The sequence below is a fragment of the Heteronotia binoei genome, chromosome 16 (genome assembly GCF_032191835.1).
Source record: "Heteronotia binoei isolate CCM8104 ecotype False Entrance Well chromosome 16, APGP_CSIRO_Hbin_v1, whole genome shotgun sequence".
Taxonomy (NCBI): Eukaryota; Metazoa; Chordata; class Lepidosauria; order Squamata; family Gekkonidae; genus Heteronotia; species Heteronotia binoei.
The window spans coordinates 50654721-50682136 of record NC_083238.1 but is presented as its reverse complement, the minus strand read 5'-3'; positions in this window follow the sequence as shown (position 1 = coordinate 50682136).

Genomic DNA, 27416 nt, shown 5'->3' with positions numbered 1-27416 from the left:
ATAAGAGACAAAAGGATTATAGTTTGCTAACATCTCACCCGGTCCCAGAAAGCAGATTCTGCCTGCCATGTGACATGATTAAGGATCAGCGGACAAAGTCGAAATGAAGGAAAACAGATCTATACAATGGCGACTTCGCTTGGTCCCTCGGCCCTGCTAGATGCCAACAAATCCATTACAGAGAATGCTTTTTGCACGAAAAGAGTCTCACCGTGCTAGTTAAGGCTTTAACAGAAGGAACTTTGGCTAGGTAGAAAGGAAAATTCCACCTCCTGTGAACTATTTCCCATGGAGAAGGGCTTTCCCCAAGTGGAAACGTAAATTGCTGGGAACTTGCAACCAAAATTACTAAAATTACCTCTCTTCATTCTAGCAATAGGGCACCTAGATGGCTATAGGAGGGCTTTTTTTGTAGCAGGAACTCTTTTGCATATTAGGCCACACACCCCTGATTATTATTGTTGTTGTAGTTATATTTCTATTCCGCCCATTCCTCCATTTTGGGGTTCAGAGCGGAGTACAACATAGTCAATCCTCCAAGAACTTACAGGGCTCTTAGTACAGCGACTACTTGCAGGGGTTTCAAACATGTGGCCCAGGGGCCAAATCAAGCCCCTGGAGGGTACCTATCAGGCCCCTGAGCAACTGGCTCTTGTCCTCTTTCTTCTCCCTCTGTCTTGCTTCCATCTGCATCACAGCTTGCTTTGCCAGGCTCTCTCAATTGCACAGCAGAGCTACTGAGCCAAGCATCTCTTTCTTCTACTGGCTGAAGCTCCTCTCCCTCCTGGACCCTGGGGAAGGAAGGAAAGAGCCAGAGCTTCCTTTGTCCAGTTCCCTGGATCCCCTAGGAGAAATACAAAGAAAGCACCTTTAAGACCATTGAGTGCTAATGTTTTAAGCATGTTTTAGTTTAAGTTTTTTTTTAAAAAAAATCTTTATTTGTGTTTGTCTGTATTCTTTATAAAGTTTATGTCTCAGCTACCTAATCTTAAATAGGTACACACATGCTCTGGCCTGACAAAGTCTTATTTATGTCCGATGCAGCCCTCATAACAAATGAGTTTGACACCCCTGGTGTACTATAAGCTCCAGGAGGACTGGCTACATCAGGGGTGTGGCCTAATATGCAAAGGGATTCCTGCTACAAAAAAAAGCCATGGATGGCTATCTCTTTCAATTTCTTCCTCTTGAAGTATTTACCTGAAAAACGAGGCCTTTAGCCACCTCCCACAGCATGTGAAAGGATAGCAGATTTACAGCGCAGTCCTATAAGCAGATTTATGCCTTTCGAAGTTCAATGAAATCGATCGGCTTAGGATAGCAATGTCACTCACTGTTTGTCATTTCCAGCCTCCACCAAATAGTGCAAAATAATAATAAGAAGAAACTGGATTTATATCCCACCCTATACTCTGAATCTCAGAGTCTCAGAGCTGTCACAATCTCCTTTTACCTCCCCGCCGCACAACAGACACCCTGTGAGGTGGGTGGGGCTAAGAGAACTCTTGCAGCAGCTGCCCTTTCAAGGACAACCTCTGCCAGAGCTATGGCTGACCCAAGCCCATTCCAGCAGCTGCAAGTGGAGGAGTGGGGAATCAAACCCGGTTCTCCCAGATAAGAAGAAGACTGTAGATTTATATGCCGCCCTTCTCTCTGAATCAGATACTCAGAGCAGCTTACAATCTCCTATATCTTCTCCCTTCACAACAGACACCCTGTGAGGTGGGTGTGGCTAAGAGAACTCTTGCAGCAGCTGCCCTTTCAAGGACAACTTCTGCCAGAGCTATGGCTGACCCAAGGCCATTCCAGCAGCTGCAAGTGGAAGAATGGGGAATCAAACCCCGTTCTCCCAGGTAAGAAACTCTGAGCTTCAGAATGGAGGGCGGGATATAAATCCAATCTCTTCTTCTTCTTCATGCCGAGCAGGAGGAAAGAGGCACTGCAGCAGGTAAGAGCCAAGCTGCTTCAGAAGGTGCAAGACGAAGTTCCTGTCTTTGCTCTCATCACTTGCAAAGGAGTCGGGGCGGTGTAGGAAGGGGACGCGAGGAGAATGACCCATTGGCACCAGGAGTTAAGGGGCTGCTGTGGGAGTTATTGTTGTGCTCCTGCTGCTGAGCCAACAGAACCAGGTCGTGTCTGTAAAACCCCGAGGAGCTCCCCCAGCTCCTTAGGCAATGCTTGCCAGACATCTTGGATCTTCTGGGGGGTAGACTTTGATTCCAGAGCAATGCACAGTACTTGAGGGCAAATACAACTCCCAAACGCAAATCCTGACCTTTCTCTATTATTTCTGAACCACCCCAGGTGCTGCTCCTCCCCCACTCCATTTTGACCTGTCAGCTGTTACCTAGCCATGTCACTTCTCTGTATTTTCCTGTATTTTGCGTTAAGTACTGGTTAAGTGCATGGACTCTTATCTGGGAGAACCGGGTTTGATTCCCCACTCCTCCACTTGTACCTGCTGGAATGGCCTTGGGTTAGCCATAGCTCTGGCAGAGGTTGTCCTTGAAATGGCAGCTGCCGTGAGAGCCCTCTCAACCCCACCCACCTCACAGGGTGTCTGTTGTGGGGGAAGAAGATAAAGGAGATCGTAAGCCGCTCTGAGTCTCTGATTCAGAGAGAAGTGTGGGGTATAAACCTGCAGTCGTCTTCTTTTTCTTCTAACAACAGCCACCTTGTGTTGTAGTCAACTCCATTGTACTTAACTGCCCCCTAGGGGTCCCCGTAACAAAAATGTTCTGGGTGTGGGGTTGCCTTGGACTCATGTCCTCCCTGCATATGAGATTTGGGAGTTAAGGCCTCAGCCTTAACAAACCCTAGTTTGTTGTTTCACCCAAACTGGACCGAATGACAAACTTTGGTTTATGCTTTTGCCAGTGGTTTTGAGTCCTGATTGGCTGGCAAAGCAAGCAAGCCACGGTTCTTTTGGTATGAGGTGAAATTTCACAGCATGGTCCATTGGGAGCATGCATGTATCCATAATCCCTTCATCTACCCAGGGCAAAGTCCCAGTGGTTGCTGAAAACAACGTGAGGTCTCACACATGCAGAGGGAGATATGTGCCTCCAAACTCATACCAACTCTTTGTCGCAAAGCAGGCTGGGAAAAGCAGCTTGCTCTAGGGTCTCTGGGTTTTTTTTAAAAAAAAAACCTTACTTATGTGCCTACAAGAAATAGCTGGGTCCCCTCAGCTTGCCAGTTGGGGAGATTTGGGGAGCATTCTGGGGTGGCCAGGGATGTTGCATGGTGACACTCTGTGTTTTGGAGAAAACCGAGTGCAAAAGAATAAATGCTTTCGAGCTTCGGCGCTGGAGAAGACTCCCTTGGACTGCAAGAAGATCAAATCAGTCTGTCCTCAGGGAAACCAACCCTGAATGTTCCCTGGAAGGTCAGATGCTGGCCACCCAATGAGAAGGGAGCACTCACTGGTGAAGCCCCTGATGCTGGGAAAGACAGAAGGCAGAAGAAGAAGGGGACGGCAAAAGATGAGATGGCTGGACGGCCTTACTGATGTAACTAGCACAAATTTGAGCAGACTTCAGAGGACGGTGGAAGACAGGAGGGCCTGGCGTGACTTTGTCCATGTGGTCTCAAAGAGTCAGACTTGACTGTGCGACTGAACAACAACTATAGTTTTCTTGGACTAAAACCTTAGAATGTTGCCCCAAATGCAGAGCATCACTGTGCTGTGTCTCAACATGATGACATCACTTCTGGGTGATGTCATCATGGTGGGAACATCACCACCCAATGTTCCTGTTTGGGGGCAGGGCCTCCCGCACCGGCCAGCTGGCTAGCGACAGGCAGAAGCCTGAGACATAGGGGAAAACCCCACCTGGAATGAAGGTCTGGCGTTCCTAACAAGAAAGTTCCTTGCTTCAGAACCTCTGGGCCCGTGGCTGCATCTCAGTGAAAGTACCTGAGAGGTCCAGAGTGGTACAAATAAGACTAGGATTGGGGAGATGCAGGTTTGAATCCCCACTCTGCCATGGAAGTTTGGTGAGTGGCCTTGAGCCAGTCACATGCTCTCAGCTAGACATACCTCACAGAGCTGTTGTGAGAATAAAATGGAGACGATTTAAGCCACTATGGCTGAATCCAGAACAGCAGTAAAAGCCGCCCCAGGGACAGGACTCAGGTGGATCTAAAAAGCGCATCTAAATGCACACATCTGGCTCCCATCCCTTCTCCGTCCTCAAACCATCCATACCTGCATTCCAGTTACCTCAAAAAGGTACCACTTCCAAAGTGTTACCAAAACACTGAAGCACCTCTGAGGCACCTCCCCAGCTGCCTGGACCGTCAGAAAGTGCCCAGGAAGTGGTGGGGGGGCACCTGAGCACTCTGGAAGCTCCTCCGGGCTGCCCACGGCCTGTTCCTGTTCCAGCAGTGGACCATGCCATCTGGACACTTCAGAGTGCACCTGTTTCCACCAGCTCACTTCTGGGTCAGGATGCCCAGAGCCAGCGGTCTGGAAACAGCCTATGGGTCCCCACTGGGGAGAAAAGTGAAGTATAAATGAAGTAATAAATAAATTGGTACAGGCAGGGGTAAGAGCCCTGTGGCGCAGAGTGGTAAAGCTGCACTACTGCAGTCGGAGCCCTCTGCTCATGACCTGAGTTCGATCCCAGCGGAAGCTGGTTCAGGTAGCTGGCTCAAGGTTGATTCAGCCTTCCGAGGTTGGTAAAATGAGTTCCCAGCGTGCTGGGGGGAAAGCGTAGATGACTGGGGAAGGCAATGGCAAACCACCCTGTAAAAAGTCTGCCGTGAAAACGTTGTGAAAGCAACGTCATCTCAGAGTCGAAAATGACTGGTGCTTGCACAGGGGTCTACCTCAACTTTTATGGGCAGGGGTGGAATTCTAGCAGGAGCTCCTTTGCATATTAGGCCATACCCCGCTGATGTAGCCAATCCTCCAAGAGCTTACAAGGCAGCTCTTGGAGGATTGGCTAAATCAGTGCGGTGTGGCCTAATATTTAAAGGAGCTCCAGCTAGAATTCCACCCCTGGGTACGGGATCTCAAAATGCGAAGACAGCATTTAAGTTCTTCAGACTCCCCCGATAGATTTTGAATCAAAAAGCCGCAATTGTTTTTCCATCTCTGGGATAAAATATTTATTAATACCAAGAATTTAAAAACAACAGCTCCAATGCAGACTGGTTCACATGAGTGCAGATTTTCACGGGAGCCCCTGAGAACTGAAAACCTTTGCATATGGGGAAAATAATAATAATAGCACAGATTTCTTTTACCTAGACTTAAAACCTTTTCCAAAGAATTAGCAAAGAAAGGTGGATATTCCCAAACTGTGGATATTTGAGTTTTGTGCGTATGTTTCTTTTTGCAAATATTACTCCATGAATTATTAAACTGCGATCGATAATGCCCAAGGATATATTTTTTGCTTGCAAAATATCATTGTCTGCTTCTCGCATATTGTCTAAATATTAATATAGGACAAAATAATATAGAACTTATAGCAAAAAGGGTAAGAGGACCCTTAAATGTTTGCTAAGACCGTGCCCTTTTTCTGCCATAGAGACGCAGGCTTGCTAATGCTTGAGAAAGTCAAGGAATTTGACTAAAAGGCTTCTTATTATTAAATTTGTATGAGCAAATCTTGGCTTGCATTGCCAAGTGCTCTTGCCCTAGGATTTCCACATGTGAAGACAAAACACGGGCATTCTTAATTGTATAGCACAACCTGCTTCATATTAGCACACACAAAAAAGACCAATTGCACATAATGGAGAGAAACTGAGATATGGCCTTATTGTACTCTGATAGCGGATGCATAAAAACTTTTCCAGGAGGCGGCCCTGCTAAACAGACACAAGTAAGATTCTGAGTCAGCCTGCTTAAGACTGGTCTCAGAGTGCATGAAGGTTTATTTATTATTTATTAAAATGTGTACATTCCATTTCCACGTCATCTAAGGCAGGGGTGTCAAACTCGTTTGTTATGAGGGCCGGATCTAACATAAATGAGACCTTGTCAGGCCAGACCATGTGTGTTCCTATTTTAGATTAGGGAGCAGAGATATAAACTTTATAAAGGACACACAAAAATTAAAATAAAACATGTTTAAAATATTAGCACTCATTGGTTTCAATGGTGCTTTCTTTGTAGTTCTCCCATGGGAACCAGGGAGCTGGGCAAAGGAAGCTCTGACTCTTTCTTTTCTTCCCCAGGGGACCAGGAGGGGCAAGAGCCTCAGCCAATAGAAGGAGGAGAGGCTTAGCTCAGTAGCTCTGCTGCACGATAGAGAGAGGCTGGCAAAGCAAGCTCTGCCTTTTCCCTTTCCTCCCCAAGGGAGGAGCCTCAGCTAATGGAGAAAATAGAGGCTTTGCTCTGTAGCTCCTGTGCGATTCAGCAGGCCTTGCAAAGCAAGCTGTTATGCAGAAGGAAGCAAGAGAGAGGGAGAAGGAAGCAGATGACAGCCAGTTGCTCGGGGGTGAGGGGGGTGATAGGAGCCCTCTGGGGACCTGATTCGGCCCCTAGGCCACATCTGATCTAAGGAGTCTCAAAGTGGCTGTGCGGGTGAAGGTATGGACATTGGAAGTTGTCTAATCCTGATCCAGACTACTGGATACATGAAGCTGCCTTATACTGAATCCACAACAAGAAACACCAAATGGCCCGTGGTCATAATTACCTGCATCTCAGTGAAAGTACCTGAGAGGTCCAGAGTGGTACAAATAAGACTAGGATTGGGGAGATGCAGGTTTGAATCCCCACTCTGCCATGGAAGTTTGGTGAGTGGCCTTGAGCCAGTCACATGCTCTCAGCTAGACATACCTCACAGAGCTGTTGTGAGAATAAAATGGAGACGATTTAAGCCACTATGGCTGAATCCAGAACAGCAGTAAAAGCCGCCCCAGGGACAGGACTCAGGTGGATCTAAAAAGCGCATCTAAATGCACACATCTGGCTCCCATCCCTTCTCCGTCCTCAAACCATCCATACCTGCATTCCAGTTACCTCAAAAAGGTACCACTTCCAAAGTGTTACCAAAACACTGAAGCACCTCTGAGGCACCTCCCCAGCTGCCTGGACCGTCAGAAAGTGCCCAGGAAGTGGTGGGGGGGCACCTGAGCACTCTGGAAGCTCCTCCGGGCTGCCCACGGCCTGTTCCTGTTCCAGCAGTGGACCATGCCATCTGGACACTTCAGAGTGCACCTGTTTCCACCAGCTCACTTCTGGGTCAGGATGCCCAGAGCCAGCGGTCTGGAAACAGCCTATGGGTCCCCACTGGGGAGAAAAGTGAAGTATAAATGAAGTAATAAATAAATTGGTACAGGCAGGGGTAAGAGCCCTGTGGCGCAGAGTGGTAAAGCTGCACTACTGCAGTCGGAGCCCTCTGCTCATGACCTGAGTTCGATCCCAGCGGAAGCTGGTTCAGGTAGCTGGCTCAAGGTTGATTCAGCCTTCCGAGGTTGGTAAAATGAGTTCCCAGCGTGCTGGGGGGAAAGCGTAGATGACTGGGGAAGGCAATGGCAAACCACCCTGTAAAAAGTCTGCCGTGAAAACGTTGTGAAAGCAACGTCATCTCAGAGTCGAAAATGACTGGTGCTTGCACAGGGGTCTACCTCAACTTTTATGGGCAGGGGTGGAATTCTAGCAGGAGCTCCTTTGCATATTAGGCCATACCCCGCTGATGTAGCCAATCCTCCAAGAGCTTACAAGGCAGCTCTTGGAGGATTGGCTAAATCAGTGCGGTGTGGCCTAATATTTAAAGGAGCTCCAGCTAGAATTCCACCCCTGGGTACGGGATCTCAAAATGCGAAGACAGCATTTAAGTTCTTCAGACTCCCCCGATAGATTTTGAATCAAAAAGCCGCAATTGTTTTTCCATCTCTGGGATAAAATATTTATTAATACCAAGAATTTAAAAACAACAGCTCCAATGCAGACTGGTTCACATGAGTGCAGATTTTCACGGGAGCCCCTGAGAACTGAAAACCTTTGCATATGGGGAAAATAATAATAATAGCACAGATTTCTTTTACCTAGACTTAAAACCTTTTCCAAAGAATTAGCAAAGAAAGGTGGATATTCCCAAACTGTGGATATTTGAGTTTTGTGCGTATGTTTCTTTTTGCAAATATTACTCCATGAATTATTAAACTGCGATCGATAATGCCCAAGGATATATTTTTTGCTTGCAAAATATCATTGTCTGCTTCTCGCATATTGTCTAAATATTAATATAGGACAAAATAATATAGAACTTATAGCAAAAAGGGTAAGAGGACCCTTAAATGTTTGCTAAGACCGTGCCCTTTTTCTGCCATAGAGACGCAGGCTTGCTAATGCTTGAGAAAGTCAAGGAATTTGACTAAAAGGCTTCTTATTATTAAATTTGTATGAGCAAATCTTGGCTTGCATTGCCAAGTGCTCTTGCCCTAGGATTTCCACATGTGAAGACAAAACACGGGCATTCTTAATTGTATAGCACAACCTGCTTCATATTAGCACACACAAAAAAGACCAATTGCACATAATGGAGAGAAACTGAGATATGGCCTTATTGTACTCTGATAGCGGATGCATAAAAACTTTTCCAGGAGGCGGCCCTGCTAAACAGACACAAGTAAGATTCTGAGTCAGCCTGCTTAAGACTGGTCTCAGAGTGCATGAAGGTTTATTTATTATTTATTAAAATGTGTACATTCCATTTCCACGTCATCTAAGGCAGGGGTGTCAAACTCGTTTGTTATGAGGGCCGGATCTAACATAAATGAGACCTTGTCAGGCCAGACCATGTGTGTTCCTATTTTAGATTAGGGAGCAGAGATATAAACTTTATAAAGGACACACAAAAATTAAAATAAAACATGTTTAAAATATTAGCACTCATTGGTTTCAATGGTGCTTTCTTTGTAGTTCTCCCATGGGAACCAGGGAGCTGGGCAAAGGAAGCTCTGACTCTTTCTTTTCTTCCCCAGGGGACCAGGAGGGGCAAGAGCCTCAGCCAATAGAAGGAGGAGAGGCTTAGCTCAGTAGCTCTGCTGCACGATAGAGAGAGGCTGGCAAAGCAAGCTCTGCCTTTTCCCTTTCCTCCCCAAGGGAGGAGCCTCAGCTAATGGAGAAAATAGAGGCTTTGCTCTGTAGCTCCTGTGCGATTCAGCAGGCCTTGCAAAGCAAGCTGTTATGCAGAAGGAAGCAAGAGAGAGGGAGAAGGAAGCAGATGACAGCCAGTTGCTCGGGGGTGAGGGGGGTGATAGGAGCCCTCTGGGGACCTGATTCGGCCCCTAGGCCACATCTGATCTAAGGAGTCTCAAAGTGGCTGTGCGGGTGAAGGTATGGACATTGGAAGTTGTCTAATCCTGATCCAGACTACTGGATACATGAAGCTGCCTTATACTGAATCCACAACAAGAAACACCAAATGGCCCGTGGTCATAATTACCACACAACCAAAAAAGGAATTTTAGCCCCCCCAAAATGTTTTTTTTAATGTAATATCAAAGTGACTCTCATAAACACTACTTACAATATGACATAATAATAAACATCTTGACCCGAAAGAAACCCCTACGTAGAAGGCATGAACATCTCACAAAGACCACTCAAACATTCAAATAGAGACGAGTCAAACATTTAGAAAAAAAGTCTCTTCACAAGTATCCAAAAATGCCAATCTATGAAGTGTCCCACGTGTTCCGGCCACACCACTCTGGCAATGGTGCTGCCAACTGGATCAGCTGTTTCACAGAATCTAGCTTCCTCAGGCTCTGGAACAGGGACCACACATGTAGTTTCACAGTCTTTCTGAACAACCACATACAGGCCAAGCAATGCTGGCTTCTCCTGAAAGCTCATGTAAGTAATTTGCACTTATATGCACAATGGCATGTTGCGCCTCTGACTGAAGAAGGTTAAAATACCGAAACCGGTCCCTCAGCTTCTACTTCTGCTTGTGAACAAAGGACTCATGGAGGACTTGCTGGCAAGATTAAAAGGTTAAAACGCTTGGGGCTCTTTAGCTTGGAGAAACATAGACTGAGGGGTGACATGATAGAGGTTTACAAGATTATCCATGGGATAGAGAAGGCAGAGAAAGTACTTCTCTCCCTTTTTCACAATACAAGAACTCATGGGTGCTCAATTAAATTAATGAGCAGTTGGGTTAAAATGGATAAAAGGAAGGACTTCTTCACCTAAAGGGTGATTAATGTGGAATTCACTGCCACAGGAGGTGGGGGCGGCTACAAGCATAAACATCTTCAAGAGGGGATTGGATAAACATATGGAACAGAGGTCCATCAGTGGCTATTAGCCACAAGGTATTGTTGGAACTCTCTTTCCAGGGCAGTGATGCTCTGTATTGGTGCATGGGAGGGGCAACACTGTGAGGACTTCTAGTGTCCTGGCCCCACTGATGGACCTCCTGATGGCACTTGTTTGGGTGTTGTTGTTGTTTTGGCCAATGTGTGACACAGAGTGTTGAACTGCATGGACCATTGGCCTAATCCAACATGGCTTCTCTTATGTTCTTAGGATTTTTAGACGATTCATGGGGTGTTTTTCCTAATATGGATTATGAATAAGAGACTAACACATGAGTTGTTATGACCAGGGGTGGAATTCTAGCAGGAGCTCCTTTGCATATTAGGCCACACACCCCTGATGTAGCCAATCCTCCAAGAGCTTACAAGGCTCTTTTTGTAAGCTCTTGGAAGATTGGCTACAGCAGGGGTGTGTGGCCTAATATTCAAAAGAGCTCCTGCTAGAATTCCACCCCTGGTTACAACATTATTTATTGTCACTGAGATATGATTGATGGTTGTTACTAAAATGATCTTGCTAAAATATTAACTTAGCATTAGATGATCTTTTGTCACATAGTTTTTGCCTGTATCGTATTTATACTGAATTCCACCATTCATCTATCAATGTAAGTATTGTCTACTCAGACCTGCAGCAGCTCTCCGGGATCTCAGTAGAGGTCCTTCATGTCACCTACCTGATCTTCTCAACTGGAAGTGCCAGTGATTGAACCTTTGACCTTCTGCATGACAGGCAGATATTGTTGATCCACAGTCCATGTAGTTCCATTGCATCTCTTCTGATTGGCAAAGACCTGCCTATTAGGGGATCTGCAAGATCCTGTAGAGTAGAGGTAATCCCATTCTTACTTCCATGGCTGGTCCCTGAAGCCCCTGGTGTGAGAAGCAGCGGTTTGGAGCAGAAAGCATACATGGCCATGATTTCCACTGCAAGACTTCCTCTGCCACTCCTGGCCAGTTGATTGGGGGACTGCTTTAAAAGGGGATTAGATAGATTCATGGAGAATAGGAGGAGGAGAGGTTTATTAGTGGCTCCAAGCCATGATGACTACAGGGAACCTCCACATTCACAAGCAGTCAGCTGCCAAATCCCAGTGCCAGGAATAAACATCAGGGGAAGGCCTCGGCCTCTATGGCCTGTTGTTGGCCCTCCATAAGAACTGGTTGGCCATTGTTTGAGACAGGATGCTGGACTAGAGGGACCACTGGACTGATCCAGCAGGGCTCTTCTGATGTTTTTAGGAAGGCCTCACCCTCTGTGCCCTGTTTTTGGCCCTCCAGAGAAACTGGCTGGCCACTCTGTGAGACAGGATGCTGGACTAGAGGGACCACTGGACTGATCCAGCAGGGCTAGTCATATATTTTTAGGAAGACCTCAGCCTCTCTGCCATTTGTTGACCCTCCAGAGGAGTTGGTTAACCCCTGCGTGAGACAGGATGCCAGACTAGATGGACCACTGGTTCGATCCAATGAGGCTCATCTTACGTTCTTATATAAATATGAGCAGGGCCTTTTTTGTAGAAAAAGCCCAGCAGGAACTTATATGCATGTAAGACCACACCCACTGACATCATCACTGTTTCTCAAGGGGCTTTTTTGAATGAAAATCTCTGAGTGAAGCAGTGAATGGTTGAAATAAATAGTCTTTTTATCATCAACCTGTTATGGAAGAAGTTGACACATTCAGAGAAATATGCCATAGAAGGCAAAAAAAAAAAGATATACATAGGTCAAGGAATCTTCAAAAATGACTTTTTTTAGAGAATTCCTGCCATACGTCTGGCTTTTTAGCCAACCACATTGAACCCACAGGGCCTGTCAGGAAGGTCTGTGAGATAAACAGCGGCAAAAAAGAAAAAGGAAAAAAAAGTTTCATTTCTCTTGAACCGAAGATATGAAGATATCCAATGAGGCATACAAGTACAACAGAAGAGGTTATGCCCTAACTGTGAAGGAAATTGTTATAGAAATTAAATGAACAACAGCTGTAAACAGAACCTGGCATTGAATTTGTGTGTGATTCAGTTGTTGTGCTGAAGCTTACACTTTCAGTAATGGATTCAGTTAGCAAGTCGGGGGGGAGAATCACATTTGAGGTTGTTTTATGTGCAACATTTTCAAAGTTAGTACTGAGTGGGCTCAGAAATTTCAAGGTTCTTAAGTTGAAAATCTCTCTCTCTTATCTATCTATCTATCTGTCTGTCTGCCTGCCTGCCTGCCTGCCTGCCTGCCTGCCTGCGGAAAGGTGGGTAGTTACCCACAATTAGATTCAAGTGGCAGTTGGTAATGGGATTTAAAGAGAAGTGAAGATAAAGAAAATTTTGAAATGGATTGCAGCAGTATGGCTGGTGAAGGAGCCGGCTGGCTCACTTCCTGGTCAGTTTGATGTTACCCTGAGCTGTCTGTATTCAGTCCAAAAATCTTTAAAGCAGTAACATCCACTGGAGTTCATTTGTTATTAAATAGTTATTCACAGGGGTCGTTTTGTAGAAAAATAGGTGGTGGAGCTCATCCAGGGATTGTTATGCAGCTGCAATACTATTCAATGGACAAGGAGGTAGAACTCTCAAAAGGAGGAGGCGGAACTCTCAGAAAGGTTCCGGAACTGCACTCCTGTGAGCTCCCACTGAATCGGAGGCCTGGCTAGTCATGATTGTTTTGCTCCAAGGGATGCATTGTATCAATGATGAATACAGTACAAGCCTTCGTGACTGCGACAATCAGGGGTGGAATTCTAGCAGGAGCTCCTTTGCAAATTAAGCCACACACCCCTGATGTAGCCAGTCCTCCAAGAGCCTACAAGGCTCTTCTTTGTAAGCTCTTGGAAGATTGGCTACATCAGGGGTGTGTGGCCTAATATGAAGAGGAGATCCTGCTAGAATTCCACCCCTGGTGACAATAATGTGGCAACATGCTTCCTAGGTTAATTCATCCACACGTTTCAAGAGAACAACCCTTCTTCTGGCCACCTTGTTTTCATTGGGACCACTGCTCAATGATTGCTGCAAGCACTAGTCTTTTCTTTTTCCCAGCAGCAGGACTTTTTTTGTAGCTGGAACTCCTTTGTATATTAGGCCGACCCCTCCCCCCCGCCAATGTAGCCAATCCTGCAAGACCTTACAGGGCTCTTAGTACAGGGCTTACTGTAAGCTCTTGGAGGATTGGCTACATCAGGGGGGCATGGCCTAATATGCAGAAAAGCTCCTGCTACAAAAAGAGCCCTGGGCCACACACCCCTGATGTAACCAATCCTCCTGCTAGAATTCCACCCCTGGTGACAATAATGTGGCAACATGCTTCCTAGGTTAATTCATCCACACGTTTCAAGAGAACAACCCTTCTTCTGGCCACCTTGTTTTCATTGGGACCACTGCTCAATGATTGCTGCAAGCACTAGGCTTTTCTGTTTTCCCAGCAGCAGGACTTTTTTTGTAGCTGGAACTCCTTTGTATATTAGACCGATCCCTCCCCCCGATGTAGCCAATCCTACAAGAGCTTACAGGGCTCTTAGTTCAGGGCTTACTGTAAGCTCTTGGAGGATTGGCTACATCAGGGGGGTGTGGCCTAATATGCAAAGGAGTCCCTGCTACAAAAAAAGCCCTGCCCAGCAGTATGGTTCTCCTACCACCTAGGGATTGACAATCCTAGACAGAGGCAGGAGGCCTCCTGCCCAAGCTGTAAGCCTGGCCTCCCCGGCTGAAAAGCTACGATATGTGAATTTTAGTTATCATTTTGGAACAATAAGCTTCCTATTTAAAAAGCTGTATCCAACGCAACCAAATCAAAAGAAAAGACTGATCACGGCAGATTTAAGAGCCAATGTAACAACAGCCACTTTCATTTTCTAGCCATCTGGGGAAATAATTGAGCTACACTTCACTTGCTATCCTACCAGCACTTGCTCAGTTCTCCTTTCAAGATGTTGGTTCAAGAACTTTGTGTGTGTGTGTGTGTAGCTCTAATGAATGAACAGCGACTCTTTTGAAGAGGAAAGGTTGAGCTATTATCAGTTTACAAAATTATGCATGATTATTAGGTAGGAAAAATCCAATGCATGGATGGGGGAGACTTGTCTTAGCAATAGTATGTGCGAAAAGGATCTAGGGGTCTTAGTGGATCATATGCTGAACATGAGTCAACAGTGTGATGCAGTGGCTAAAAAGGCAAATGCAATCTTGGGCTGTATCAACAGAAGTATAGTGTCCAGATCACGTGATGTGATGGTATCGCTTTATTCTGCTCTGGTAAGACCTCACCTGGAGTATTGTGTTGAGTTTTGGGCACCACATTTTAAGAAGCATATAGGCAAGCTGGAATGAGTCCAGAGGAGGGTGATGAAGATGGTGAGGGGTATGGAGACCAAGTCCTATGAAGAAAGGTTGAAGGAGCTGGGCATGTTTAGCCTGGAGAGAAGGTGGCTGAAAGGTGATATGATCACCATCTTCAAGTACTTGAAGGGCTGTCCTATAGAGGATGGTGTGGTATCGTTTTCTGTGGCCCGAGAAGGTAGGACTAGAACCAATGGACTGAAATTAAATCAAAAGAGTTTCTGGCTCACATTAAGAACTTCCTGACCGTTAAAGTGGTTCCTCAGTGGAACAGGCTTCCTCGGGAGGTGGTGGGCTCTCCTTCCTTGGAGGTTTTTAAAGAGAGGCTAGATGGCCATCTGACAGTGATGAGGGCCCTGTGAATTTAGGGGGAGGTGTTTGTAAGTTTCCTGCATTGTGCAGGGGGTTGGACTAGATGACCCTGGAGGTCTCTTCCAACTCTATGATTCTATGATAGAGAAGGTAGAGAAAGAAGTCCTTTTCTGCTTTTCTCACAGTACAAGAACTTCTGGGCACAGCTGCACAGTATTCCTTCCTTCACTCCTCCCCCTGAAACATGATGACTGTGGCGACAAGCTGAAATCCTAAATGAAAATTTAAGTCATTGACCGACTGATTCTTGATAGAATGACAAAGGCTGGTTGAAAGACTTCCCCTTGCAAGTCAGCATTGATACAGCCTTGGGAGAACAATTTGGAATGCCAGTTTATTGGTCACCGTAGTTCTCCGCCCCCCCCTTTAGAATACAATTTGATAATAAAAAAGGTAAAAGGTAAAGGTTGGAGCATAGTTGAGATCTCAACATAGACCAAGGGCAGTATGGCCTGGCAAAGTCTGGTCACTGCAGCAGTGCATCTGAAGGTGACGTTTTATGTTTATTAGCACCATCCAGATGGCATTTTATGTCCTTAATAACTTTGTCCCTGACTAAGCCATGATCCTACCGTTAGACAAGCAAGGTAGGAAATATCCATCAGCAGAAAAAGCTGTTTCGTAATGGGAGCTCAGGACAGAGTTCCCTGAAGGAGCCGTCACTTCGGACGCGTGTATTTCAGTCGCTTGGCTGTGCACAAATGTCCCCGAGTTAGTCAAGAGAGGAGGTTGGCTCTGACTTTCAAGAATTCAACGTCCTACGCTCCCCAAGCATTCTTTATCAACTGTGTCAAGGTTTTCAGTGGGTCACCAAAGTTCTAGGTCAGGGGTGTCGAACTCATTTGTTATGAGGGCTGGATCTGACATAAATGAGACCTTGTCAAGCCAGGCCATGTTGGGTTGGACCAAGCCATGTTGGGCCGGGGCAAGATTAGGTAGCAGAGACATAATCTTTATAAAGGACACAGACAAACACAATTAAATATATATATTTTAAAAAACTTCACATCACCCTCCTGCCAGATCCTTTTAACCCAACGGTGTCAAACTTGCAGCCCGTGGGCCAGATCAGTCCCCTGGAGGGCTCCTATCAGGCCTACGAGAGACTCACTGGTGTCTGCTTCCTTTTCTCTCTCGTGCTTCCTTCTACATCACAGCTTGCTTTGCCAGGCTTGCTCGATCAAGCTACAGAGCAGATCTTTGTATTTAAGTATTCCCTTTCATTTGGCTTGGGATGGAGCAAGGCTATATTCTTAATTTAAGAGTCAAAAATCGAACCCAATTATCAGTTAATTTACCCTTAATAGGATATTTATTTATACATATGTATGCATGTATCCAGGGCTATTTTTTGTAACAGGAACTTCTTTGCATATTAGGCCACACAACCCTAATGTAGCCAATCCTCCAAGAGCTTATTATAGGGCCAATTGTAAGCTCTTAGAGGATTGGCTACATCAAGGGTGCTTGGCCTAATATGCAAAGGAGTTCCTGCTACAAAAAAAAGCCCTGTATGTATCTATTTATTTATTTATTGGCAAATTGGACATTATCTTAAATGCTAAATAAGATGTTCTGCAAGGTTATATATAATACAGTACTTTTATGCACAGTAGAATTTTATTATATGTGAAATTAATCTACATGATACTACTTCATTCAACAAAGTCCTACACAACTTGGAGATTTCAATAAATATCATATGCTTTTTAAAAAAAATCTACAGAGCAAAGCTTCTATTTATGTGCAAATTTATGTGCAAAAGCTCGCATGCCCAGCCATTTCACGTTTTCCTCTGGGTCTTAGGCTCAAAGCATTGATTGTGAGATTTCTGTAATGAATGTCAGTAAATCAAAGACAGGTTTGCAACTTACAGATACATACTCAAACAACAGCTGAACAGCATATTCAACATTGTCACAGCAAAGACATTGTCTCCAGATGTTGATGCAATCATTCGGAGCAAGAGGTTTCAGCTATCAGAGATCAACAAACAGAATATTGCAAGAGTGCTGATCTTTTAAGTACGATTTAAGTTTTTTTAAAAAATCTTTGTTTGTCTGTGTCTTTTTTAAAGTTTATATCTCTGCTACCTGGCATTACATTTTATGACACACATGGCACCGTTCGACAAGGTCTCATTTATTTCAGATCCGGTCCTCATCACAAATGGAGTTTGACACCCCTGTTTTAACTGGAGCTGCCATGGATTGAACTTGAGACCTTCTGAGTCACAAGCAGATGCTCTACTGCTGAGCAGCAGCCACTCCCCTAGCATTTAGAACAGGGGTGGCCAAACTGCAGCTCTTTCACACAAGTCGTGTGGCTCTTGAAGTTCCCACCACCCCAGCAGCTGGCTTGGAGAAGACATTCCTCTGTTTAAACCGCGTCTTTAAGTCAAGCCTGCCATCAGCTTGGAGAATGCATTTAAAATCAAAGTTGCTTTCTTTCCACCTCTCCCTCCTCATCTATTTGCCTGCCTTCCTCCCTCCCTTCCTTTTTTCCTCACTCCCTCCTGCCCTTCCTTCCTTTCTTCCTTCCTCCCTTTCTCCCTCCCTCCCTTCCTTCCTCAATCATCTGACATTGCATGTTTGCAGCGGCCCCCAAACATCTGATGTTTATTCTGTGTGGCACTTACCTTAAACACGTTTGGCCACCCCTGCTAGAAGACTGCTTAGTGTTGGTAGCAAATGACTACTAATGGTTCCGTGACAGAAGATGATGAACAGTGGGAAATTTGTACGACAAGTTTATTATTTGCAGAGTTTGTTGGCTTCAATGATTTTCTGCCAGGTAAGAGATCCTCGCGTGATAAAAGGAGCGAGCACGTCATTGCTAGTTAAACAGTTTTACAAAGGAGTGTCTTCGAAGCTCTGTCAACCTACTGTTGAAACATGGCAGGGCTTTTTGTTTGTAGCAGGAACTCCTTTGCATATTAGCAGGGCCGGCACTGGGGATTTTGCCGCCCCAGACAAGGCTCCGCCCCCCTCCAGTGGGGGAGGACCCCAGCACTGGCCCAAATCGGGCCTCATTTGCATGCTCTGTGCAAACACCCCCCCTTGCTCGACCTTCTGGGGTCAGATCACTTGGCCTTCCCTTCCCCAGCACCCTTGGAGGATGTTGGGGAAGGGAAATGCCACTCTTTCTTGGCTCTGAGGAATCGGGGGAGCTCTTCTGATCCCTCAAAGCTGAGAAAAAATGAGTGGGAGACTCAGGGAATACCAGAAGCAGGGAAGGGGCAACCGCCCCTCACCCATGCCGGGAAATGGCACCCTAGGCAATCACCTAATTCTAGGGTTGCCAAGTCCAATTCAAGAAATATCTGAGGACTTTGGGGGTAGAGCCAGGAGACTTTGGGGTGGAGCCAGGAGACATTGGGGGTGGAGCCAAGATCAAGGCTGTGACAAACATAATTGAACTCCAAAGGGAGTTCTGGCCCTCACATTTAAAGGGACAGCACACCTTTTCAATGCCTTCCTTCCATAGGAAATAATGAAGGATAGGGGCACCTTCTTTTGGGGCTCATAGAATTGGACCCTCTGGTCCAATCTTTTTGAAACTTGGGGGGTATTTTGGGGAGTGGCACTAGATGCTATACTGAAAATTTGGTGCCTCTACCCCCCAAAAAGAGCACCCCCAGAGCCCCAGATACCCGCAGATCAATTCTCTATTATTTTCTATGGGAATAAATCTCCATAGGGAATAAGAGTTCCCAGCAGACATTTCCCTCCCCTCCCCCAGCTTTCTGATGACCCTGAAGCGGGGGGAGGGCCTCCAAACTGGGGGATCCCCTGCTCCTACCTGGGGATTGGCAACCCTAGCACCGGCCCTGTTATATTAGGACACAGACTCCTAATGTAGCTAATCCTCTGAAAGCTTTCAGGGCTCTTATTACAGGGCTCCAGGAGGATTGGCTACCTCAGGGGTGTGTGGCGTAATATGCAAAGGGGTTCCTGCTACAAAAAAAGCCCTGCACGTTGGCTCAGCCACTTCCTCAAGAATTCCTTCAGAGTAAGAAAACCATTTTCCCCACCCCACCCCGGGAAACAATCATTTTTTCTGGTTAGCACGCTGCTATTTTTTGCTCTCGGGGATCTAACCGGGAGCGACGTGGCTCCCTTTCGAAACCGTTGCTTTGCATTTACATTTTTAAAAAGAAATAATTGATCATATCTCTGTAATTTTATACTTTTAGGCTAAAAACACAGGATACGTAAAGGCAGGGCTTCAGCACATCCAGTGAATTATGGCTTATCTAGGGGGAGCGTAAATACGAAGATTATAAAGAGCTGGGTGAAGCGTTGCCACCACAACTAAAATTAGTGTGCCTCCTATCTGACTAAATATATGTTTTTTTAAAAAAGTAATAAGAGGGAGTCGTTATTGAAACTGCAATCATCCTCCACAATAAACACTGTTTTTCTTCAAATCTGCTATACAATAAAGTTATATCAGGACATGGATGCCCTGCCCTTATAATTAAAACAAACAGAGGGGGAAAGAAACCTACCATTTTTTTTTTCTGATTTAAAAGCTGTATTTCATTTTATTTATATAGTGATGCAAAAATGTATTCATCGCGGGCCTTTCCATAACTGGAGGCATTGTCAGGATATGAAGTTGTCTTATGCCCCGTTGTAGGGATGCCAGCCTCCAGGTGGGATCTGGGGATCCCCCAAAATTGCAGCCCATCTCCAGACTACAAAGATCAGAATCCCAGGAGCAGTGGACATTTTGTAGAAAAATAGGTGGTGGAGCTCATCCAGGGATTGTTACGCAGCTGCATCTACTATTCAATGGACAAGGTGGGGAGGAGGAGGGGGAACTCTCAGATAGGTTCAGGAGCTGTGCTCCTGTGAGCTCCCGCTCAATCCGAGGCCTGCCCAGGAGAAAATGGCTGCTTGGGAGGGCGGATTCTATAGCATTGTAATCCCCTACTGAGGTTTCTGTCCTCCCCAGCTCCATCCCCAAATCTTCAGGACAGGGCTTATTTTGGAGCAGGAACTCCTTTGCATATTAGGCCACACCCCTTTGATGTAGCCAGTCCTCCTGGAGCTTACAGTAGGCCCTGTATGAAGAGCCCTGTAAGCTCTTGAAGGATTGGCTACATCAGGGGGTGTGGTCTAATATGCAAAAGAGTTCCTGCTACAAAAAAGCCCTGCTTCAGGAGTTTCTCAACCTGGATCTGGCCGCCCTATGCCCTCATCCTCTGCCAGCAGCCGCAGGGGACCTGACAACCCTGCCCATGTGTCCTCTAGCCCAGGTTTACCTTCTCAGACAGGAAATGGCCTTTCTTAGGACTGCCAGCCTCCAGGTGGGGCCTGCATGTTTGCCGGAATGACAGCTGATCTCCAGACTACACAGAACAGTTCCCCTGGAGTGCCAGCAGCAGCTGATGAGAGCATGCATAGACCCATGTTGAAAAAATTGAGCTGAGGCTTCATGCAACGTCGGGGGAAGGAGGCTGACGAAGTCAATGATCGAAATCGTGCAGTTTCCTTTCAGAAGCAGTTACTTCCTTACTCTCTCCGCATCTTTAGGAGTCGAACGCTGAAGGGAAACGTGCTTACCCACCATTGTGTCAATCTTGAGGAAACCATCACACAAGGCTGTTGAAAGACTATGTGGGGAAATTTCATGTATTAAATGCTTAGTGTTTCTTAGTTTTTGTTTTGTTTACTTTGTACTAAAACACATGTATACACGTCTTACATTAAAGTTTTATTGTTTCCGGTGGTTTTCTCACAAAGTTCATTAATTAAACCAGTTCCAATTGTTTTGATCATCATCCCCTGGAGAAAATGGCTGCTACAGAGGGTGGACTCTATGGCTTTATACCCTACTGCAGTCCCTCCAGCCTTCAAACCCTTTCTAGGCTCCAACCCCTTCAAATCTCCAGGAATGTTGACAATCTTAGTAGGGTTGCCAGATCGCTCCAAACAGCCAGTGTGGGAGGCGTGTGGGTTTACTGGGAGCAGGGAGGAATGCCCAGCATTTCAGCAATGTTCCTGTGACTGGAAAGTGACCTAGACACATCAGGGATGTTAGGGGACAGCACTCTTGTTTTTGGGTAAAACTCTATGGTAGAATTAGCTTCTACCATAGAGCTATTCTAGGATTTTTAGCAAACAGCACTTGCAGCCCACCTTTGAAAACTCTAAAGAGCAATCACATCACAAAGGTGGAGAACGTGGTTGACCTAGGAATGTACATGTGTGCCATCAAGTCACAACTGACTTACAGTGAGTCCAGCAAGGGGCTTTCAAGGCAAGTGAGAAGCAGAAGTGGTTGGCCACTGCTTTCCTCTGCAGAGCCTTCCTTGGTGGTCTCCCATCCAAGCTTTAAGGGGACCCCAGCAAGGGGCTTTCAAGGCAAGGGAGAAGCAGAGGTGGTTGGCCATTGCTTTCCTCTGCAGAGCCTTCCTTGGTGGACTCCCATCCAAGGCTCAAGGGGACCCCAGCAAGGGGCTTTCAAGGCAAGCGAGAAGCAGAGGTGGTTGGCCATTGTCTTCCTCTGCAGAGCCTTCCTTGATGGACTCCCATCCAAGATTTAAGGGGACCCCAGCAAGGGGCTTTCAAGGCAAGCGAGAAGCAGAGGTGGTTGGCCATTGCCTTCCTCTGCAGAGCCTTCCTTGGTGGTTTCCCATCCAAGATTTAAGGGGACCCCAGCAAAGGGCTTTCAAGGCAAGCGAGAAGACGAGGTGGTTGGCCATTGCCTTCCTCTGCAGAGCCTTCCTTGGTGGTCTCCCATCCAAGTACCCATCCTGCTTAGCATCTGAGAGCTGAGAAGCAGAGGTGGTTGGTTGAAATGTTATTTCAGCAGCAGTGCCCCACAAAGTATTGGTTTTACTTTCTCTCATGCTCCCCTTTCCCAGTGTATTTTTAAAATTACTCCTGCTGTCCTCTGTGTCTTTGCGTGTATGGCTCTGCCTCCCAGGGGAATCATTTTATAATCAGCGCTGTCTCCTGTGGCAGCCATTTTGTAGCTATGCCCAGCACCCTTTGTCAGAATTCCAAAGGTGTTAGTAGGCTCAAAAACGTTTAGGGCCCTGTCCTAAGAGATAAACAGGTACATGTTCAAACTTTTCCATCCCTTTTGGAATATCTAAATTCTCTCAGGACTTTTTGTGGGTTAAATCTTTGTTTGAAGCTTGTACTACACATAGCTCTTTTTTCTTTTTTTGGCTTCTGAACTCTTCAGAGTCCAAATATATTTCCACATGCCAAATATGACGCTGCACAGCGCATTAATTCCTTTGTACAGACGAAAAATCTTCCCAATTTACATTTCTGTCACTCCATAAATCAAAACTTAACTTTACACATTTAAACAATTTCTGTGGGGATTTTGGATCGGATCTGATAACCTTTTGCCAAGATTTCGCTAAGTGCAAATTGAGACATCTGAGATACAAGGCGGATAATTTCTTATTGTACCAGTGGTGGTACAAGATGATTTCTCTGCCACAGAGCCTCCCTCCAGTCAACTCTGTACTCCCTTTTTGTCCCACTTAACTCAAGAAAGGCAATGCAACCCCTCAGGATATGGTGTTGTATGGATCTAGGGGATATTTAGGAGGGCCAAATCATACATGGTTCCGTTGGAATTCTAGCAGGATCTTCTTTGCATATTAGGCCACACACCCCTGATGTAGCCAATCCTCCAAGAGCTTACAAGGCTCTCTGAAAACTCTAAAGTGCAATCACATCACAAAGGTGGAGAACGTGGTTGACTTAGGAATGTACATGTGTGCCGTCAAGTCACAATTGACTTATAGTGAGCCCAACAAGGGGCTTTCAAGGCAAGTGAGAAGCAGAGGTGGTTAGCCATTGCCTTCCTCTGCAGAGCCTTCCTTGGTAGTCTCCCATCCAAGATTTAAGGGGACCCCAGCAAGGGGCTTTCAAGGCAAGCGAGAAGCAGAGGTGGTTGGCCATTGCATATTAGGCCACAGACTCCTGATGTAGCCAATCCTCCAAGAGCTTACAAGACTCTTTTTTGTAAGCTCTAGGAAGATTGGCTACATCAGGGGTGTGTGGCCTAATATGCAAAAGAGCTCCTGCTAGAATTCTATCCCTGATGGTTCCAAAAATCTATGACTGGATTTCCAGATGAGTAACTGAAGAGCAAGAAGCTGTTGGGGGGAGGGGGGGTCTAGTCATGTTGGGGAAGAAGGGAATTACTATTCCCCCCCAGTGGGATCTCCTCCTGCACTTTCAGGCTGTATTACCCTGGGGGGGGGGGGGCGGCGGGAATAGACAAATACTCCTTGGGACCTAAAGTTGCTTAGAGGGCCATTTGCAGTCTGGGGAATGGGAGCCAGTTTGGTGTAGTGGTTAAGTGCATGGACTCTTCTCTGGGAGAACTGGGTTTGATTCCCCACTCCTCCACTTGCAGCTGCTGGAATGGCCTTGGGTCAGTCATAACGCTGTCAGAGTTGTCCTCTTAATGGCAGTTTCTGCCAGGGCTCTCTCAGTTAACCACCTTCCTCTCAGGGTGTCTGTTGTGAGGAGGGGAAGGGAAAGGCGATTGTAAACCACACTGAGACTCCTTGGAGTAGTGAAGGGTGGGGTATAGATCCAATCTCTTCTTCTTCTTGGGGCATTTGGGGGGGGGGGGCAACACAAGTTGGCAAGCCCAATTTGAACATCAGAAGAGCAATGTGTTGAAGAAGAAGAGAAGAAGAAGATGATGATATTGAATTTCTACCCCGCCCTATACTCTGAATCTCGGAGTCTCAGAGGTGCTCACAATCTCCTTTACTTTCCTCCTCGACAACAGACACCCTGTTAGGTGGGTGGGGCTGAGAGGACTCTCACAGCAGCTGCCCTTTCAAGGACAACCTCTGCCAGAGCTATGGCTGACTGAAGGCCATTCCAGCAGGTGCAAGTGGAGGAGTGGGGGAATCAAACCTGGTTCTCCCAGATAAGAGTCCGCACACTTAACCCCTACACCAAACTGGCTGCCAGGGTGCAACACCTCATTTGTCCAAGGTAGGGAAACCTACCATTGTGCCGTTGTTCTTCTTCTACAGAGTTTATGAGAGTGCTCGACGACCCCATAACACATTATTTGTTTTCTCCAGCTGGGGGCAGTACATGCTGTGTTCTCACAGCATAGAGGCTGTGGGGGGTGGGGGAGAGCCAAAGTAACATGGGGGTAAGCAGAGCATTGGGTGGGCGTCTCTGAAAAATCCATCCACAAATCTGGCATTGTTTACAGGCGGCCTGTTTTGCAGGACCCCTGATTCTTCACCACATTTTTATACACGTCGGGCATCTTAATTTGCGAGAAGAATGCATTTGCTGAGTATGTTTAGTTCTCTTTTCCAATAATGCCAGGGCATCTTCTGTCTCCTACTTCTCCTCAGACAACTGCGTTATGCAAACATCTTGCATTACATAAACAATACAGGCGCTCCACGCAGAACAATACACCAGATATCTCTGACTTTCATCAGCGAGGGCGCTGTCTTAATCTTGTTGACTTAATGAGAGAAGTTGAATGTTGTGGTCTAAGTGTCACATAAATATTGGTTTCTCTTACCGCCCCCCCCCCTCCCCAAATCACATTACCACAGCCGGGCATTTTTGTAAAGCAGCATTTAAGAGGTTTCCCACAAGCGAATCTATAAGCGAGAGGCGGCTGCCACGACGCTCAAATCTTCTGAAAGACAGATCGTTTGCGTCTCCCTCTATTTACTGTGACAAAGACCAGTCCGGCTCTTGTGTGGTTTGGGGAAGAGAGAAGGAACTTACCCTGTGTGCAAAAAAGGCTTTCGCGGATCACCCAGGACTGTCATTAAGAGTGCTGAAAACCGATCTTTATTGCAGGGATCGCAGACTGTAGGACTCGTGGGCCTCCAAAGCGGACCTGGCTGCTGTAGGCTTCTTGGGCCTCTTTTGCAAGCCAGACCATTTTATTTATTTATTATTTATCTGGTCAATTCAGGGCTCTTTTTCTAGCAGGAGCTCCTCTGCATATTAGGCCACGCCCCCCCCCGATGTAGCCAATCCTCCAAGAGCTTAGAGGGCTCTTAGTACAGGGCCTGCTGTAAGCCCCAGGAGGATTGGCTACATCGGGGGGCGTGGCCTAATATGCAGAGGCGCTCCTGCTAGAAAAAAAGCCCTGGGTCAATTTGTATTCTGCCCTTTCTTATGTGGGTTAAGGCGGATCACAGTCCTAGTAAAACAGTTAAAATACAATGTAATAATATACGAATAAAAAAAAGGTAAAAGGTAGTCCCCTGTGCAAGCACCAGTTGTTTCCAACTCTGGGGTGACGTTGCTTTCACGTTTTCAAGGCAGACTTTTTACGGGGTGCTTTGCTCTTGCCTTCTCCAGTCATCTACACTTTCCCCCCAGCAAGCTGGGTACTCATTTTACCAACCTCGGAAGGATGGAAGACTGAGTCAACCTCGAGCCGGCTACCTGAACCCAGCTTCCGCTGGGATCGAACTCAGGTCGTGAGCAGTGGGCTTCGACTGCAGTACTGCAGCTTTACCACTCTGCGCCACAGGGCTCTTAGCATATGAATAAAACATGACTCAAAAAATATATGCAGGCGAGGAGGCACATATTTCAGCTGAAAACATAGGTTTTTGGCTCATTGTAGCTTTTTCAGCCCATTGTTGGGGAGGGCAATAGATGGTATAAACAGTAGAATGAAAGGATGTCTGCTTGCCTCAACCGAAGGCCTGGCGAAACGGCTCCATCTTGCAGGTCCTATGAAATGGAAGCAAATCCGGTAGGGCCCGGATCTCCACAGGGAGCTGATTCCACCAGACCAATAGTAGATATTCAGCTACGTGGCCACCTGAAACTCAACATGGGCAGATACATCTTTTAAAGGACAGGAAGGGGGAGATTTTTGAATCGTGAGAACACAAGAGAAGCCATGTTGGATCAGGCCAAAGGCCCCTCCAGTACAACACTCTGTGTCACATAAGAACACAAGAGAAGCCATGTTGGATCAGGCCAATGGCCCATCCAGTCCAACACTCTATGTCACAGAGTGACCATCCCCTAGGATTTCCATCGAGTTTCAAAAATCCCTGAAGAGTTAGAGAAGGAAGAGGAGGAGGAGGAGAAGAAGATGATGATGATATTGGATTTGTATCTCGCCCTTAACTCAGCTCAAAGTCTTAGAACTGCTCAAAATTTCCTTTACTCTCCCCCACACAACAAAAAACCTGTGAGACAGGTGGGGCTGAGAGAGCTCTCCCAGAGGCTGCCCTTTCAAGGACAACCTCTGCCAGAGCTATGGCTGACCCAAGGCCATTCCAGCAGCTGTAAGTGGAGGAGTGGGGAATCAAACCCAGTTTTTCCAGATAAGAGTCCACACATTTAACTACTACACCACACTGGCTCTCATTAGTGGTGGAGTTCAAAGAGGATGATGTTTGGGGAAGGGAAGAGAACTCATTGAGTATGTGATTCCATAAAGTCCATTCTCTGAAGCTGCCATTTTCTCCAGGGAAACTGATTTTGGAGGTCAGAAAATCTGTGGTAATTCCAGGAGAACTTCAATGCTAGGATTGAGCTGGGGGAGCACTGTTGGGCAATGGTACAACATAGCTTGTAGAAACACAGAAGTGATGTCACATTTCTCTAGCAATCATGGAAAATCTATGATAAAACCATAGAGTTTCTGGCAATTCCTAGAGAAGACTGACGAAGGATTTCCCCAGGAGGAGGAGGACAGTTGGATTTATACCCAGGGCTTTTTTTGTAGCAGGGATGCCTTTGCCTATTAGACTGCACCCACCTGATGCAGCCAATCATCGTGGAGCTTACAGTAGGCCCTTTACGAAGAGCCCTGTTAAGCTCTTGGAGAACTGGTTACATCAGGGGTGTGTGACCTAATATGCAAAGGAGTCCCTACTTAAAAAAAATCCCTGTTTATACCCCAACCTTCAATCATAGTTTCAGGACAGTTTACAGTCTCCTTCCCTTCCTCTCCCCACAGCAGACACCCTGTGAGGTAGGTGGGACTGGGAGAGCTCTGAGAGAACTGCTCTTGAAAAAACAGCAGTGGGGAAACTGTGAATGACCCAAAATCACTCACCCAGCTGCACGTGTAGGAGTGGGGAATCAAACCCAGTTCTCCAGATTACAGTCCGCCGCTCTTAACCATTACGCCATGCTGGCTTTCACCAAAGTGGCCATCACCTGACTGTGGCATTTTTAAATTCATTCATTCCTTCATTCATTTGATTTGTATCCCGCCCTCCCCACCGAAGCCGGCTCAGGGCGGTTCACATTAAGAGGTCATAAGACCAATATCAAAAGACAAAAGATAAAAATATGAGTACATAAATAAAAACATATAAAACAATTATGTAAAACAATGGTAGGTGCTATTTGATCTCACATAAAAAATATATTGATGATGGCGGATACTGCCAACTCCATCAATGTTAAAATT